Source organism: Oncorhynchus keta, chromosome 20, assembly GCF_023373465.1.
Source record: "Oncorhynchus keta strain PuntledgeMale-10-30-2019 chromosome 20, Oket_V2, whole genome shotgun sequence".
Taxonomy (NCBI): Eukaryota; Metazoa; Chordata; class Actinopteri; order Salmoniformes; family Salmonidae; genus Oncorhynchus; species Oncorhynchus keta.
Window position 1 is genome coordinate 37,522,395 of NC_068440.1, and position 16,843 is coordinate 37,539,237.

Genomic DNA, 16,843 nt, shown 5'->3' on the forward strand with positions numbered 1-16,843 from the left:
CATATGAAAGTTGGTGGTTCCTTTCAACATGAGACTTCAATATTCCAAGGTAAGAGGTTTTAGGTTGTAGTTAATATAGTATTTATAGGACTATTTCTCTCTATACCATCTGTATTTCATTAACCTTAGACTATTGGATGTTCTTATAGGCACTTTAGTATTGCCAGTTTAACAGTATAGCTTCCGTCCCTCTCCTCGCTCCTCCCTTGGCTCGAACCAGCAACACAACGACAACAGCCACCATCGAAGCAGCATTACCCATGCAGAGCAAGGGGAACAACTACTAGAAGGCTCAGAGCGAGTGACATTTGAAACGCTATTAGCGCGCGCTAACTAGCTAGCCATTTCACTTCGGTTACACCAGCCTCATCTCAGGAGTTGATAGGCTTGAAGTCATAAACAGCGCAATGCTTGATGCACAACGAAGAGCTGCTGGCAAAATGCACGAAAGTGCTGTTTGAATGAATGTTTACACGCCTGCTTCTGCCTACCACCGCTCAGTCAAATACTTAGATACTTGTATGCTCAGTCAGATTAATTGCAACGCAGGACACGCTAGAGTAATATCTAGTAATATCATCAACCATGTGTAGTTAACCAGTGATTATGATTGATTGATTGTTTTTTTATAAGATAAGTTTTATGCTAGCTAGCAACTTATCTTGGCTTACTGCATTCGCGTAACAGGCAGTCAGTCTCCTTGTGGAGAGCAACGAGAGAGAGGCAGGTCGTTATTGCGTTGGACAAGTTAACGGTAAGGTTGCAAGATTGGATCCCTCGAACTGACAAGGTGCAAATCTGTCATTCTGCCCCTGAACAGGCGGTTAACCCACCGTTTTCTAGACCAGTTAACCCACTAGACCAGTTAACCCACTAGACCAGTTAACCCACTAGACCAGTTAACCCACTAGACCAGTTAACCCACTAGACCAGTTAACCCACTAGACCAGTTAACCCACTGTTCCTAGACCAGTTAACCCACTGTTCCTAGACCAGTTAACCCACTGTTCCTAGACCAGTTAACCCACTGTTCCTAGACCAGTTAACCCACTGTTCCTAGAGACCAGTTAACCCACTGTTCCTAGAGACCAGTTAACCCACTGTTCCAAGGCCGTCATTGAAAATAAGAATGTGTTCTCACTTGCCTAGTTAAATAAAGGTATACAAATACAAAAAAATATTCAATCAGCAAATCGACACTCCAAAAAAAAAAACGATATCCGATTGTTATGAAAACCTGAAATCGGCCCTAATTAAAATCGGCCATTCCGATTAATCGGTCGACCTCTAGTTCTGACTTAGAATATGTGGACAACTACCTAGGTGTCTGGTTAGACTTTAAAACTCTCCTTCCAGACTCACATTAAGTATCTCCAATCCAAAATTAGATCTAGAATCGGCTTCCAATTTTGCAACAAAGCATCCCTCACTCATGCTGCCAAACATACCCTTGTAAAACTGACTATCCTACCGATCCTTGACTTTGGCGATGTCATTTCCAAAATAGCCTCAAACACTACTCAGCAAATTAGATGCAGCAAATTGGATTACAGTGCCATCAGTTCTCACCAAAGCCCCATATACTATACACCACTGAGACCTGTACGCTCTCGTTGGCTGGCTCTCGCTTCATATCCTTCATCAAAATCACTGGCTCCAGGTCATCTATAAGTATTTTCTAGGTAACTCCCAGCCTTATCTCAGCTCACTGGTCACCACAGCAGCACCCACCCGTAGCACGCGCTCCAGCAGGTATATTTTACTGGTCACCCCCAAAGCCAACTCCTCCGTTGGCCGCCCTTCCCTTCCAGTTCTCTGCTGCCAATGACTGGAACAAATTGCAAAAATCACTTATCTCCCTCACTAACTTTAAGCATCAGCTGTCAGAGCAGCTAACTGATCATTACACCTGTGCATAGCCCATCTGTAAATAGTCCACCCAACTACCTCATCCAAATACTGTATTTATTTATCCTGCTCCTTTGCACCCCAGTGTCTCAACTTGCACATTCATCTTCTGCACATCAACCACTCCAGTGTTTAATTGCTAAATTGTAATTACTTTGCTACTGTGGCCTATTTATTACCTTACCTCTTTACTCCATTTGCACAAACTGTATAAATACTTTTCTATTGCGTTATTGACTTGTACGTTTGTCTATCCCATGTGTAACCCTGTGTTGCACTACTCTGCTCTCTTGGCCAGGTCGCATGAATGAGAACTTGTTCTCAACTGGTCTATCTGGTTAAATAAGTGAGAAAAAAAATAGGAAACGTAAAACCAGGCCATTTGAATTAGTATGATGTGTTTCTTTTGGTATAATAAGAAATGCTCTGAGAACAGGTTGGGGGCAGTTACATATATATTTTTTTACCTTTATTTATAATATTTACTTCTAATTCTGAAAATTGAAAGCATACCTGTGAGAAGGGTCACCCTGATAGTAAGTTGTAGGTTTTTATACAATACCCAAGAACAATCTGAGTTAATTTGACCATTTAAGAAAGTGCTATTGGGAAAATACTGCAATGCGGGTTGGATTGAGTCCCTAATCTTAATTTCCAAGGTGATGATTGCACTTTTCTTCCTAACAGAATTACGCAATAAATTGCGAGTCCACATTTCAAAGATTTGTTTTGCGCCCAAATTTACACCGCAAATGGCAATATATGTCAAGAACTTGGTGCCTTAACCACTGGGAGCCATCTGTCCTGAGCATGAACGTTTACTTCTGGTAGTGTGTTTTTGTTAGAAAGTGTTGGGATCAGTAACCACCCCCCAAAATGTATATTTATGAGTAACTCTCCCACCCACAACTTCTCACTTGAAATTGCTTTTAACATTTGGAGGGATTGGGAAAGGGCTGAAAATGGGTTTGAGAGTTACCCTTAAGCAAGCTAAGCGAGTTCTAGTTACTAGACTACATTGCCAAACTACCGTTAGCTGTTGACTTAGCTAACATTCAGCCAGCTCGTTAGCTCATGACTACCCGACTTTTGACAATCATGACAAATTACCATTGTACATCTCCGCAGCTGAAAACGTCGACTTGCTTATACTCGATTGGTATCGTTTAACTACATTTAAAAGTAAAGCACAATACTTACAAATTGAACCTCTCGTAGGCTATCGTCATCTTCACTTCTTATAGCGGTCTGAGCTGCTGCTGCTAACTACTACTACTGCTGCTGCTTCTTCTTCTTCTTCTTCTTCTTCTTCTTAATGGCGGTCCGGAAACAAACGTTAAAGAAGCATGCCGCCACCTATTGAGCTGGAGTGTGTGGTCAATCATGGTTTTTCAACATGAGCTCCACGTTTCTAAATCCTTCTTCTTCGATGAGATTTAACGGCGGTTGGCATCCAATAAATGTTGCATTACCGCCCCCTACTAGACTGGGGTGTAACTCAAATCACAATTTTATTTGTCACATGCGCCGAAAGTATAAAGTATTTACTAAAATAAAATGTAGTAAAAACTTTAAATAATACTTTGCTTGAAAAAAAACAATAAATAAATCAAACAGAAAAATAAACATTAAATAAATAAATACCATACTTCGCTATTTAAATCTATGTAGTCCTACTTCAGGCCAACAGCCTGAAAGGATGGGACACCAACACTTAACACACCCTGTAACTCCTCTGACATCAAATCTCGCACAGCCAAATACCTCTCTGCAGCTGCCAGCACAACCTCTATTGTCTGCGATTTAGTAGAGGAAGATGGGTGAAGGGGGAGGGATCCTGAGAGGAGTGGAGTGAGTAGTAGATCTGTACCAGAACAGAGGGAGGGATCCTAAGAGGAGTGGAGTGAATAGTAGATCTGTACCAGAACAGAGGGAGGGATCCTGAGAGGAGTGGAGTGACTAGTAGATCTGTACCAGAACAGAGTGCAGTATTTTTTTATTTAACTAGGCAAGTCAGTTTTTCAGTGGCAGGGGCTGGGAGACTAGTCAGGATCGAGGGAAAGATGAACGGAGCAAAGTACAGAGAGATAGTTGATGAAAACCTGCTCCAGAGCACTCAGGACAACGACCCTAAGCACACAGCCAAGACAACGCAGGAGTGGCTTCGGAAGAAGTCTCTGAATGTCCTTGAGAAATGTAATGGTCTAAGTCTACAATGGTTAAACCACATCAATATGATTGGGTGGGCCTGTCAGGGCCTGGCTCCCCAGTGGGTGGGCCTGTCAGGCCTATATGTTCACCACTGAAAGCCTATAGGTTCACCACTGAAGGTCTATAGGTTCACCACTGAAGACCTACAGGTTCACCACTGAAGACCTACAGGTTCACCACTGAAGACCTACAGGTTCACCACTGAAGACCTACAGGTTCACCACTGAAGGCCTATAGGTTCACCACTGAAGGCCTACAGGTTCACCACTGAAGGCCTACAGGTTCACCACTGAAGACCTACAGGTTCACCACTGAAGGCCTATAGGTTCACCACTGAAGACCTACAGGTTCACCACTGAAGGCCTACAGGTTCACCACTGAAGACCTACAGGTTCACCACTGAAGACCTACAGGTTCACCACTGAAGACCTACAGGTTCACCACTGAAGACCTACAGGTTCACCACTGAAGACCTACAGGTTCACCACTGAAGACCTACAGGTTCACCACTGAAGACCTACAGGTTCACCACTGAAGGCCTATAGGTTCACCACTGAAGGCCTATAGGTTCACACACTGAAGGCCTATAGATTCACCACTGAACGGACTGCAATAGCATCGAATAGTCCCCGCGATATGCAACTGTTCAGGGAAGTCAGGAACCAATACACGCAGTTAGTCAGGAAAGCTAAGGCCAGCTTCTTCAGGCAGAAGTTTGCATCCTGTAGCTCCAACTCCAAAAAGTTCTGGGACACTGTGAAGTCCATGGAGAACAAGAGCACCTCCTCCCAGCTGCCCACTGCACTGAGGCTAGGTAACACGGTCACCACCGATAAATCCATGATTATCGAAAACTTCAATAAGCATTTCTCAACGGCTGGCCATGCCTTCCGCCTGGCTACTCCAACCTCGGCCAACAGCTCCGCCCCCCCCCGCAGCTCCTCGCCCAAGCCTCTCCAGGTTCTCCTTTACCCAAATCCAGATAGCAGATGTTCTGAAAGAGCTGCAAAACCTGGACCCGCACAAATCAGCTGGGCTTGACAATCTGGACCCTCTATTTCTGAAACTATCCGCCGCCATTGTCGCAACCCCTATTACCAGTCTGTTCAACCTCTCTTTCATATCGTCTGAGATCCCCAAGGATTGGAAAGCTGCCGCAGTCATCCCCCTCTTCAAAGGGGGAGACACCCTGGACCCAAACTGTTACAGACCTATCTATATCCATCCTGCCCTGCCTATCTAAGGTCTTCGAAAGCCAAGTCAACAAACAGGTCACTGACCATCTCGAATTCCACCGTACCTTCTCCGCTGTGCAATCTGGTTTCCGAGCCGGTCACGGGTGCACCTCAGCCACACTCAAGGTACTAAACGATATCATAACCGCCATCGATAAAAGACAGTACTGTGTAGCCGTCTTCATCGACCTTGCCAAGGCTTTCGACTCTGTCAATCACCATATTCTTATCGGCAGACTCAGTAGCCTCGGTTTTTCGGATGACTGCCTTGCCTGTTTCACCAATTACTTTGCAGACAGAGTTCAGTGTGTCAAATCAGATGGCATGCTGTCCGGTCCTCTGGCAGTCTCTATGGAGGTGCCACAGGGTTCAATTCTCGGGCAGACTCTTTTCTCTGTATATATCAATGATGTTGCTCTTGCTGCGGGCGATTCCCTGATCCACCTCTACACAGACGACACCATTCTATATACTTTCGGCCCGTCATTGGACACTGTGCTATCTAACCTCCAAACGAGCTTCAATGCCATACAACACTCCTTCCTTGGCCTCCAACTGCTCTTAAACACTAGTAAAACCAAATGCATGCTTTTCAACCGATCGCTGCCTGCACCCGCATGCCCGACTAGCATCACCACCCTGGATGGTTCCGACCTTGAACATGTGGACATCTATAAGTACCTAGGTGTCTGGCTAGACTGCAAACTCTCCTTCCAGACTCATATCAAACATCTCCAATCGAAAATCAAATCAAGAGTCGGCTTTCTATTCCGCAACAAAGCCTCCTTCACTCACGCCGCCAAGCTTACCCTAGTAAAACTGACTATCCTACCGATCCTCGACTTCGGCGATGTCATCTACAAAATTGCTTCCAACACTCTACTCAGCAAACTGGACGCAGTTTATCACAGTGCCATCCGTTTTGTCACTAAAGCACCTTATACCACCCACCACTGCGACTTGTATACTCTCGTTGGCTGGCCCTCGCTACATATTCGTCAGACCCACTGGCTCCAGGTCATCTACAAGTTCATGCTCGGTAAAGCTCCGCCTTATCTCAGTTCACTGGTCACGATGGCAACACCCATCCGTAGCATGCGCTCCAGCAGGTGTATCTCACTGATCATCCCTAAAGCCAACACCTCATTTGGCCGCCTTTCGTTCCAGTACTCTGCTGCCTGTGACTGGAACGAATTGCAAAAATCGCTGAAGTTGGAGACTTTTATCTCCCTCACCAACTTCAAACATCAGCTATCTGAGCAGCAAACCGATCGCTGCAGCTGTACATAGTCTATTGGTAAATAGCCCAACCATTTTCACCTACCTCATCCCCATACTGTTTTTATTTATTTACTTTTCTGCTCTTTTGCACACCAATATCTCTACCTGTACATGACCATCTGATCATTTATCACTCCAGTGTTAATCTGCAAAACTGTAATTATTCGCCTACCTCCTCATGCCTTTTGCACACATTGTATATAGACTCCCCTTTTTTTCCTACTGTGTTATTGACTTGTTAATTGTTTACTCCATGTGTAACTCTGTGTTGCCTGTGTCACACTGCTATGCTTTATCTTGGCCAGGTCGCAGTTGCAAATGAGAACTTGTTCTCAACTAGCCTACCTGGTTAAATAAAGGTGAAATAAATAAAAAACTGAAGGCCTATAGGTTCACCACTGAAGGCCTACAGGTTTGTCACTGCGCAAACATGTCTACAATAGATATAAAGGCTGTTAAGATATTCATGTTTCCAGAAAGGAGTGTATATATATATATATATGTGGCCTGGCGAATTGGTTTTATGAGTTGACTGACTGAAAGTTGATAATTATGATCATTTTTTTTACTCTGCTGGTTTTGGGAATAAATTACAAGTCGTCAAGACCGAGTACAAATGTATTCGAAACTCTATACGTGGTCTCGAGACCTAGTACTACAACACTGACTGATACATAATGTATTCTGCTGCAAAATTGTATACTGCAGCAGTCATGTCTTCGGTCCCATTGACGTAGGTCGAACTAATACAACCTAATGATTGGTTGACAATAGATCCTCCCACAATGCTGGGGATGATTGGTTGACAATAGAACCTCCCACAATGCAGGGGATTGGCTGCAGGATTAAGTTTTTGAAGAGCAACTGTAGAAACTTTGCAGTTGACTGCAGTCAAAACTTCATGACCTTTGATGACATTATTTTTGAAAAGTTCATGTAAATCGACATGTAGGTACAAATTAGGACCATTTAAAAAAAAATCCCCCATAATGCAACACACTTTGAAAGGCGTTAATGATAGCTTGGGAAAAATCCAAACACTTATTAAAAGACACACGCTATCCCCTCAGCCCTCAAATTAAGTGGACACTTCTGATGACGTCTGACGAGTATAAACTTGAAGGGCGAGGAAGGAATGATTTTTAAGTGGACCGCCGCTGGACCGGAAATTGGCCACTCGTTCATCCCGCGATGATTGTGTTTTCAGACCCAGAAACAGTTTTGCATCTTTTTTGGCATTGTATGCATGTAAGAAAACTGTGGCAAGACATCAGTAGGTTTATAATTGAACACATTTATGAAGATTTTACACTATTGTGGAGAGATGTACTGTTTGGATTCTTTACATACAATAGAAATAAGCGGAAACATTTTTATGTAATTAATGTCATTATTCTTTTGGCCAAATTTCATATACACAAATGTAAATTTACAAACAGAAAACCACATTTTCGTACCCTACAAAAAGAAATTGAACTGTATTTTAAGACGGTTAAATGCTCTACTAACAAAAAAGCTGTTAGAATTGTAAGTATATGCATGTCCCTTAAGGTCCTTGTGTAATTGTAATGTGATATTGTACCCCCTAGCTCGATTGTCTATTGTTTGTAATCTATGTATGCTTGTGTTCCCTCATGTGCTTTATATATTGATTTGTTGTTAATAAAACGTTTTCAGACACCGGTAGCTTGTGGTGGCGTTATATCCGCTACAGTCAATTATGAGTGCATGTCTACTTATATTACATTTATAAATTATTAATATACGCTTACTGTATGATAGCTAGAAAAGTAACGTTAGCCTGCCTAGCTGGAACTTCTGAAAGAAAATGTTATATTTCCAAAAGATAACTAAACAAAAACATATTTCTTTTTTCTAGATGTGTTTGTGCGGTCGTGTGCGTTAGTAGCACAATTTCTAACTTATTTGTATTCGTTTTCACTTCTCCATTAATGTTGTTTTTATGTTTTCGGCGACTTTTCTTAGTGGACGTACAATCGTCGCTTATTGAATTATGGGGAGTTTCAGGCCTCGGAGTGAACATAATTGTACACTCGCAAAGCCGAATAAAAACGAGGGCTGAGGGGCTTAAATTGCAAATTCCCGAGTTAGGCTAATCATTTGGACCGCCCCCCAAGATGGCAACAGGGCATAAGGCGAGGGTAAGTGCACGAGGGCGTGTCTTTTTAAGTGTTTGCACCGAAAGTAAATATGTTTTTGTTTATCTTTTGGAAATTGTAGAAATACTTTTTTTTTCCTTGTACAGAAGTTCCAGCTAGGCAGGCTAACATTAGCTAGCTAATTAATTTACTTGCTATCAAACAGTAGGCATTAATCATGTTATATATTTCATATATGTAGACATGCAATCATAATTGACTGAAGCGTATATAAAACCACAAGCTACCGGTGGCTGAAAACACAATCATCGCGGGATGAACGAGTGGCCAATTTCCGGCCCAGCGGCGGTCCACTTAAAAATCATTCCTTCCTCGCCCTTCAAGTTTATACTCGTCAGACATATGATAGATACTTCATCAGAAGTGTCCACTTAATTTGAGGGCGGAGGGTATAGGGTGTGTCTTTGTAGTGTTTGGACTGTAAACTAGTGCCCATAATGAGTATTTGGTCGGAGGTTGAGAAATCTCAGAAAATGTGTCTATATTTTCCCGTTTCTTTCTGTCACGTTGTAAATATTTACCCCAAAACAAACCTGGAAATATAGACAATACAATATTGTGTATATAAACATCAGTATGGGATATGTATGAAAATATAAAAACAGGCATTATATATGCTAGCCATAAAGTTGTAAGGACCCAGCCGTATAAATTGAACGCACGCTCGTTCCTGAGGCCTTTCTCCCGTCAAGATGCTCGCGTGAGCAGGTGAAAAAGATGAGCGCAAAATGAAGAACGGCATTAAATTGTTTTTTTATGTCAGTAAAATTACAACCAAGATGTGCTGGCAATACGTTAAATTCGGCGAATGCGTTTGAGAGGTTGCCCCAAGTCACAAGAAGTTTGCAAGGTAAGTGTAGCAACTACTTAGCTACCGAGCAGAAACACCATGTGCGCATGCGGTGCCGATTTGTCAACATATATATATATATAGCTTGCATAAATCATACCAGGGCAATGCAGTGTATATATGCACATTGCTGCATGTATGGTGCTGGTACACATTCAACTGATTTGGAATTACATTAATATACCCCCCCCCCCGCTCTTCTCTTCCAGGCTGCATCAGCCAACATTGAAATGCGTATCGCAAGCAGTCTAGCATCGGTATTCAAGGTGAGATTGTTAGCTAACACTGAAATAATGACGTGCTTGGAGACGAGTGTGTATGATGATTCACTAGACTAGAGTCTCTGATTTACAGTGATGTTCTTTCACAGTGCACTGACACACACTGCTCCCAATAATGTTTAACGTTACCCATTCCTTTCATTTTTATAGAAAACGAAACTAATGTACCACGTTGGGGGGCTCTCTTTTTCAGGAAAATGGGGGGCAGTTCCAAACAGGCTCTGGCACTTGGTGAGTTCTTGTGGCATCCAGAGGGAGACAAAATGGGGTCTTGGGAAGTTGGCTCCATTAGGTCAGTGGTTCCCAACCAGGGATACTCGACCCATACACTGGCTGTACTTCAGGACTCGTGAGACCATAGACTTAGTGGTAAAATGCACGTGTGGGGGGATGGTGAAATGCACATGGGGGTGGGTGGGGCTCTGGTTCGAGCAGAGTTCAGTTGGAACAGTGACTAGACGTTTGACCCTCTGCATTAGGTGGTCATCAGTATGACTAACAATTAACTGTTGTATTGGTTAAACATGATGATTCTCTGAGAATGGTTTCGCAAACTACGCTGACATTTTGTGATGTCATGTTTCTCTTGGCTATCTGATTTAACCGTTCACATTTTTAAGTTGGACTGTTACATTGTTATACAAAAGGTAATGTTAACTCTTTTATCCATCTCAAACACAGCATGCTCCAGAAGAGGCTTGCTTCCCCTGTTCTGCCCTGTGAAGAAGAGATGGGAAACTCCTGTAAGTATTCTGATAATTGAGGGTAGAAGAGCAATACAAAGCTGTCATGGAAGTTAGTTCCATCAGTGTGCATTAATGATGATTTCCTAGACTAGAGTCTCTGAATACAACATGAAGTTAACTTCACAGTGCACTGAAAATGCATGCTGGGTATCCTCTCATTTAGGAAGTTGGCAGTTCCTATTGATTCTAATGCTATTCATTACTTTTGTAGACTGAGAATGATGGATGGACAATGGATGCATTCTGTTACAAGACTTAACTCTTTGATGTCAAGTGATACCTGGTAAGCTTAAGTAATTTTCAAATATTTGACTGAATGCTTCAGCGTGCGTGTGGCTGTGAAGCAGCAATGTGATTAGTATCTTCAGTGTCTATGATGATTGCGATTTCGGTTCCTGAATTAAACTGATGCTTTCTCGCAGCGCACTGAGACAATGACATGAGATGTGACGAGTTAGCGAGTCAAGTTAATTGTATGTTTTTATTCCAGTTCTCATATTGAGAACCTCACTAATTTAAAAAGGGTGGGTTTTGGTCTCTTTCAGGGTAATGGACAAAATGGCGTCCAAGTGGTGTGCATCTAAAACAGCATCCGTTGCTGGTGAGTTCTGACATCTCTAGTCGGAGAAGAGTTCCCAGCCATATACTTCATTAGCCAGCTGGTTACTTGTGTTGAAAACTAGATTTGTACTTTGCGGCATTATGTCAATATGGTGCTGAGCGATTAACTAATGTCAGTTTTTTTTTTTTTTTAACTAGTTGATTAATGTATTTTTTAATGTCACTTGGGTTTTTTTTCTGTGCTCAATGCTTACATTGCACTGCAGTTTCTCTAGAGATGCGTCAGATCAATCCGTACTGTGATGTAGCTGGCCAATGTTATACATAGTTTAGTGCAGAGAACATGCTAATAACTACAATGATCATAATCCATTGCACAGTTATTTGTCTGGTCTGTTACCTTTTTTCTATTTATTTTTTGCCTGCTACGTAAGACAGAAGAATGTGTGATCGGGGGGGGGGCGGGGCACAAAGCGAGAAATTGGTGTTCTGCAGTCAAGTATGCTTTTACTTTGAAACAACAACTACTAAAATAGGGCGTACCCACCGACTGCATGGACAACCGCTCTGTAGAGATGAGATGACTTGGACTCTAAATAGTGGTCCTCAAATAATAGACATGTGATGTACAACAGCTGGGGGGAAAAATGGTATTAAAGTGCTGTGAATAACTGATGGTTAGTAAATGATAAGCAGTCATTACCATCATGGGGCTTTGGTTTTATTCTGGTTACAACATTCAGCCCAGATGACGTGTAGTTCGTTTAATGATTTTAAAAGAAGCACTTAAACCGCTCGGCACTAGGAATGGATGACGTCTCCATGTCTGGCTGGCGCCCAGCTCAGTTGCATTCTAGGTGGTTGTCGGTATGACTTAATGATCAACTGTTGTATTGGTTAAACGTGATGATTCTCTGAGAATGGTTTCGCAATCAATGCTGACATTTTGTGATGTCATGTTTCTCTTGGCTATCTGATTTAACCGTTCACATTTTTAAGTTGTACTGTTACATTGTTATACAAAAGGTAATGTTAACTATTTTATCCATCTCAAACACAGCATGCTCCAGAAGAGGCTTGCTTCCCACGTTCTGCCCTGTGTGAAGAAGAGATGGGAAACTCCTGTAAGTATTCTGATAATTGAGGGTAGAAGAGCAATACAAAGCTGTCATGGAAGTTAGTTCCATCAGTGTGCATTAATGATGATTTCCTAGACTAGAGTCTCTGAATACAACATGAAGTTAACTTCACAGTGCACTGAAAATGCATACTGCGTTGTCCTAACATGCATTAATTCAAAGTTTCTATTGATTCTAATGCTTTTCATAACTTTTGCAGACTGAGAATGATGGATACATTCTGTCGCAGGACTCCAACCCATCGATGACCAAAGTTATACCTGGTAAGAATTAAAGTGTTATTCATGACAATATGCGTCAGATTACATGTGGCTGTGTTGCGATAAAGCTATTAGTATCGTCAGTGTCTATGATGATTGCGATTTCGGTTCCTGAATTAAACTGATGCTTTCTCGCAGCGCACTGAGACAATGACCTGAGAAATGTCGAGAGTAAATGAATTGAGTAGTCTTGGAAGATATATTCCTGTTCTCATATTGTGAACGTCACATTCAAGATGTCAATTGGTTTGTCTTTCAGGATAATGGACAAGATGACGTCCCAATGCTGTGCATCTGAAACTGCATCCTTTGGTGAGTTCAGACATCTCTGGACGGGAGAATAGTTCCCAGGCACTTGCTTTATGGTTGCTAGCTGGTTGTTTGTGTTGAGAGATTCAGTTTGTCAAACATAGCAATTTGTCGGGATGGTATTGGATGACATTACCATGACTACTGGCTCAGTTGCATTCCAGGTGGTCATCAGTATGACCTAACGATCAACAGTTATTGGCTAAACATGATGATTCTGAGAACGGTTTCGCAATCTATGCTGACATTTGTGATGTCATGTTTCTCTTGGCTATCTGATTTAACTGCTGTTCACCCTAGACATTCAAGTTAGATTGTTGTACATATTGTCATGTGTTAACCCGTTCCGTCTCTAACACAGCGTGCTCAGTCTCCCAGAGAAACTTGCCTCCAGTGTCCTGCCCTGAGGAAAGAGGATGAGATGGCGAACTCCTGTAAGTATTCAGCTAATTGAGGGTAGAAGAGCAATACAAAGCTGCCATGGAAGTTAGTTCCATCAGTGTGCATTAATGATGATTTCCTAGACTAGAGTCTCTGAATACAACATGAAGTTAACTTCACAGTGCACTGAAAATGCATACTGCGTTGTCCTAACATGCACTAATTCAAAGTTTCTATTGATTCTAATGATTTTCATTACTTTGTAGACAGAAAGTGGGATGGAAGATGGATACATTCTGTTGCAAGGCTCCAACCCCCTTTGTATTTGGTGAGCATTAAAGGAATCTCCTTTGAGGTTTAGTGGCTCCTTGCCTCGGGAGTACCATTAGCTGTGAAGCAATACTTCCCTAAGCTGTAGATAAATGCATTTATCAAAGTACTTAAAAAAATAAAAATACTACAAAAATGTGCTTGTCAGTGATGTTTACCACAGTAACGTATTTGAGTTTAACGACCATGAGAATACTTTACATGCACTACCATCTGAGACATTAAGCAACCTCCTTGAATCATCTGAACCCCGGCTTGTGGCAATTGTCTTGATTTGGATATGTTTCTTACCTTCCAGGTCCAGCTGCCTGGTGGCGGTCTACTTGGCGGTCTTGCTGCCGTTGTGACAATGCAAGTTCGACTGGGTGAGTGAAGGCCTTTTGAGAATTTAAAAAAAATCCATTAATACCAATCTTGTGACTGATCAAGGAGTACATAATCACTTGAGGCGTTAGATATTTAATAGGGCTGTTGAACAATTGAATGATTTTCTAAAGTATTTTTAAAAACTGTTTTAACTAGGCAAGTCAGTTAAGAACAAATTCTTATTTTCAATGACTGCCTAGGAACAGAGGGTTAACTGTCTGTTCAGGGGCAGAACGAAAGATTTGTACCTTGTCAGCTCGGGGATTTGAACTTGCAACCTTCCGGTTACTAGTCAAACGCTCTAACCACTAGGCTACCCTGCTGCCCTAACAATCAAAGTATAGTATGCCTTTATGGGACAAACACAAAATAATCGATCAGAAACCAAATGCTACCCATGTTAAGTAGGCCTACTCTTATAAATCTTCATAAATCTATTCTTCTGATTTTAAATAATGTTGCACAAACATGCTAATCTAGGCCAGGATTTGTACCAGGTTGGATTATTAACTAGCTATAATATATGCCATTTAGCAGACACTTTTAAGCTACATTTGCTTTGACCAAACCAGCTAACCAGGGATTAGCATTAGCGGCTAACAATATTTATTTTAGCCACAACTTCCTAAGCGAAGACAAACTAGCTATTTGCAAACAGATATAAACTAATAGGGGGGTACTGGGAATAAGTGTTGCTGAGAAGCACCCTAATTGTCTAATTTAGCCCATTGTAGGGCATGGGAATGGTTCTGATCAGCTATTGTGAAAGATTAAACCACTAACTAAATCTGAATACAAAATGACAGCCTAAACCTGCCCTGCTTTACACAACCCAAAATATTGTCCCCCAATAGAATCCATGACACATTTGGTTTCATAATGTGTTTGATGCAGTTACCAAAAATCTTGCCGGCTGCTGCCTTGGTTTTCAAAGCGTGAGAAACAATCTGTGGTGTGAATTACGAGTTGGTGTCACTCGGTATCCCAGACGGGGCAGTGTTGCTGTGTGATGTGAGCTAGCGATAACGTTAGATTCATATTTGTGCAAAACCAGATATGAAACAAAATGGCTGAAACACCTGTGGCATCTATTTGGCTATAAATCACAACTCACATGGCCCACTTGACTTCTGACTATTTTTATGAAATGCTCTCACGGTATCGCGCAGTGTGAACACCTGCCAACGTGGCTGGTGAATTAGATGTTCTTACCTGACGGTCTGCCTGTTTTATTTTTATTTTATTTTTTGGGTGGGGTCCCCTATCTTTATAGCTTTTGGTTAACTATTTAGCAGTCTTATGGCTTGGCGGTAGAAGCTGTTCAGCGCGTTGTCTACGTCTGATTTCGGTTCCTTAATTATTGACACATTTTTGTGGTACTGACATGAGATGTTAATTAAGCATATCCAGTAGTCTTAACTAAAGATTACAGTTGCCATTGCTAACCTCCCCTTAATGATTTGCAATGTTTCGGGCGACTGTTTCATAAGGGAGATGTGGAATTATTCCATATGCACTTTGTAATGGTACTAATTGCTGCAATTTTACTTGCAGGTTTACAATGTTGAGGTATTGCCCTGCCGAGACAACAGATGACACCAGGATCACTTGAAGACATTGACAAGGTCAGTCAGTACAAAAGATAGACGGTTCTGTCTTGTAGCTATGCGGTGGCTTTTATGTGATGAATATAATAGAGTCCCTGATTTCCTATGAGTCTCTTTCGCAGTGCACTGACACGGATTGTAATTGGTCATAAATTGTTCATATGCTACGTGATTATAACGTTTGTGAAAATGTTTCTTAGGACTTGAGGATGATGCCGATGCTTGTTGAAGAGCTTCCGTCGTGAAAAGAGCTGCTCCGCCAGGAGACGATTTCATTGTGTGGACTGTGTATCCATGGCTGTATTTTGTGCCAATGGCAAATTAACTTTGATTTGATCTCCCAAAGTCGTCAAGTCATGTAGGTGGTATTCCTCTTGGCGTTGTCCTTGGACTCCCTTCTACTACAGTTCTCCCCCAAGTTAAAGTACTTTGACAACTGCTGATGTGAAAAAATGTTTTTTGATAATGAACTTTTGAATTACCACCAATAAAAAGTAATGTGATTGCAGCATTTGAATAAAGAATGAATGGTCATCCTTGCACTATTTTGTGAGGGCATGGTTGTGTGTTGCACTTACAAATTGTCAAGTGATAAGTATATTTTACCAACAAGAAGGGGGGGGGGGTTACATGTACACAGGAATACATACAGAGATTTCCACCCTCAGTCCCCATCTGCCTACATCCCATTTCCTTCATATGTGGGAGCTGCAGTTAAGTGTCGGGTGAAATTATTAAACTTGTTTTGGCGTGCATGGAATTGCATGCTTTGCCTTAGTGATCGTTGCTTGAATCTCACGAGATTAGTGCTGACAGGCAGCAATGCTGTGATTCATTGTTGTTGTAGCAATCACCTACATTTTAACGAGTCGCTACAGTTCCTATTAGACGTTATAAGCGAGAATGAACGGTACTAGTCAAGTAACAAATGTGCTCAACTGGTCTCGAAAGTGACCTTGTGAATATACAACCAGTTGTACATTTTAATTCAAAGGTTGCTTTCTAAGTGGTTTTCAGGTCAACGTCTGTTTGAGCGTTTCACATAAAGACACTGCAGATATATGGAACATGTGTATTAGGTTCCTACCAGCTTTAAAGAATAGCCCTTACTATAGACTGATTTTCACACAAGGTACAGAAGACACCATTTAGGCAGCGGATATAAAGTGCTCGGACTAAGCCATATTGAAACAGATGA

At 41.8% G+C, this 16,843-nt stretch overlaps 1 long non-coding RNA gene and 4 other non-coding genes across 5 annotated transcripts; all 5 read left to right on the forward strand.

Moving 5' to 3' along the window:
* The first annotated feature begins 9,476 nt into the window (after positions 1-9,476).
* On the forward strand, positions 9,477-16,179 carry LOC118399662 (uncharacterized). Its single transcript, XR_008073290.1, has 14 exons — positions 9,477-9,665; positions 9,875-9,931; positions 10,140-10,177; positions 10,628-10,689; positions 10,904-10,975; positions 11,238-11,293; positions 12,314-12,377; positions 12,592-12,655; positions 12,912-12,964; positions 13,323-13,395; positions 13,609-13,670; positions 13,971-14,037; positions 15,593-15,663; positions 15,846-16,179. It is a non-coding gene; the product is annotated as an uncharacterized LOC118399662 (long non-coding RNA).
* On the forward strand, positions 10,466-10,548 carry LOC118399671 (small nucleolar RNA SNORD53/SNORD92). The gene has a single exon (XR_004828879.2). It is a non-coding gene; the product is annotated as a small nucleolar RNA SNORD53/SNORD92 (small nucleolar RNA).
* Positions 12,152-12,234, forward strand: LOC118399670 (small nucleolar RNA SNORD53/SNORD92). Its single transcript, XR_004828878.2, has one exon. It is a non-coding gene; the product is annotated as a small nucleolar RNA SNORD53/SNORD92 (small nucleolar RNA).
* On the forward strand, positions 13,165-13,244 carry LOC118399672 (small nucleolar RNA SNORD53/SNORD92). The gene has a single exon (XR_004828880.1). It is a non-coding gene; the product is annotated as a small nucleolar RNA SNORD53/SNORD92 (small nucleolar RNA).
* On the forward strand, positions 13,813-13,895 carry LOC118399679 (small nucleolar RNA Z195/SNORD33/SNORD32 family). Its single transcript, XR_004828886.1, has one exon. It is a non-coding gene; the product is annotated as a small nucleolar RNA Z195/SNORD33/SNORD32 family (small nucleolar RNA).
* Positions 16,180-16,843: the final 664 nt, after the last annotated feature.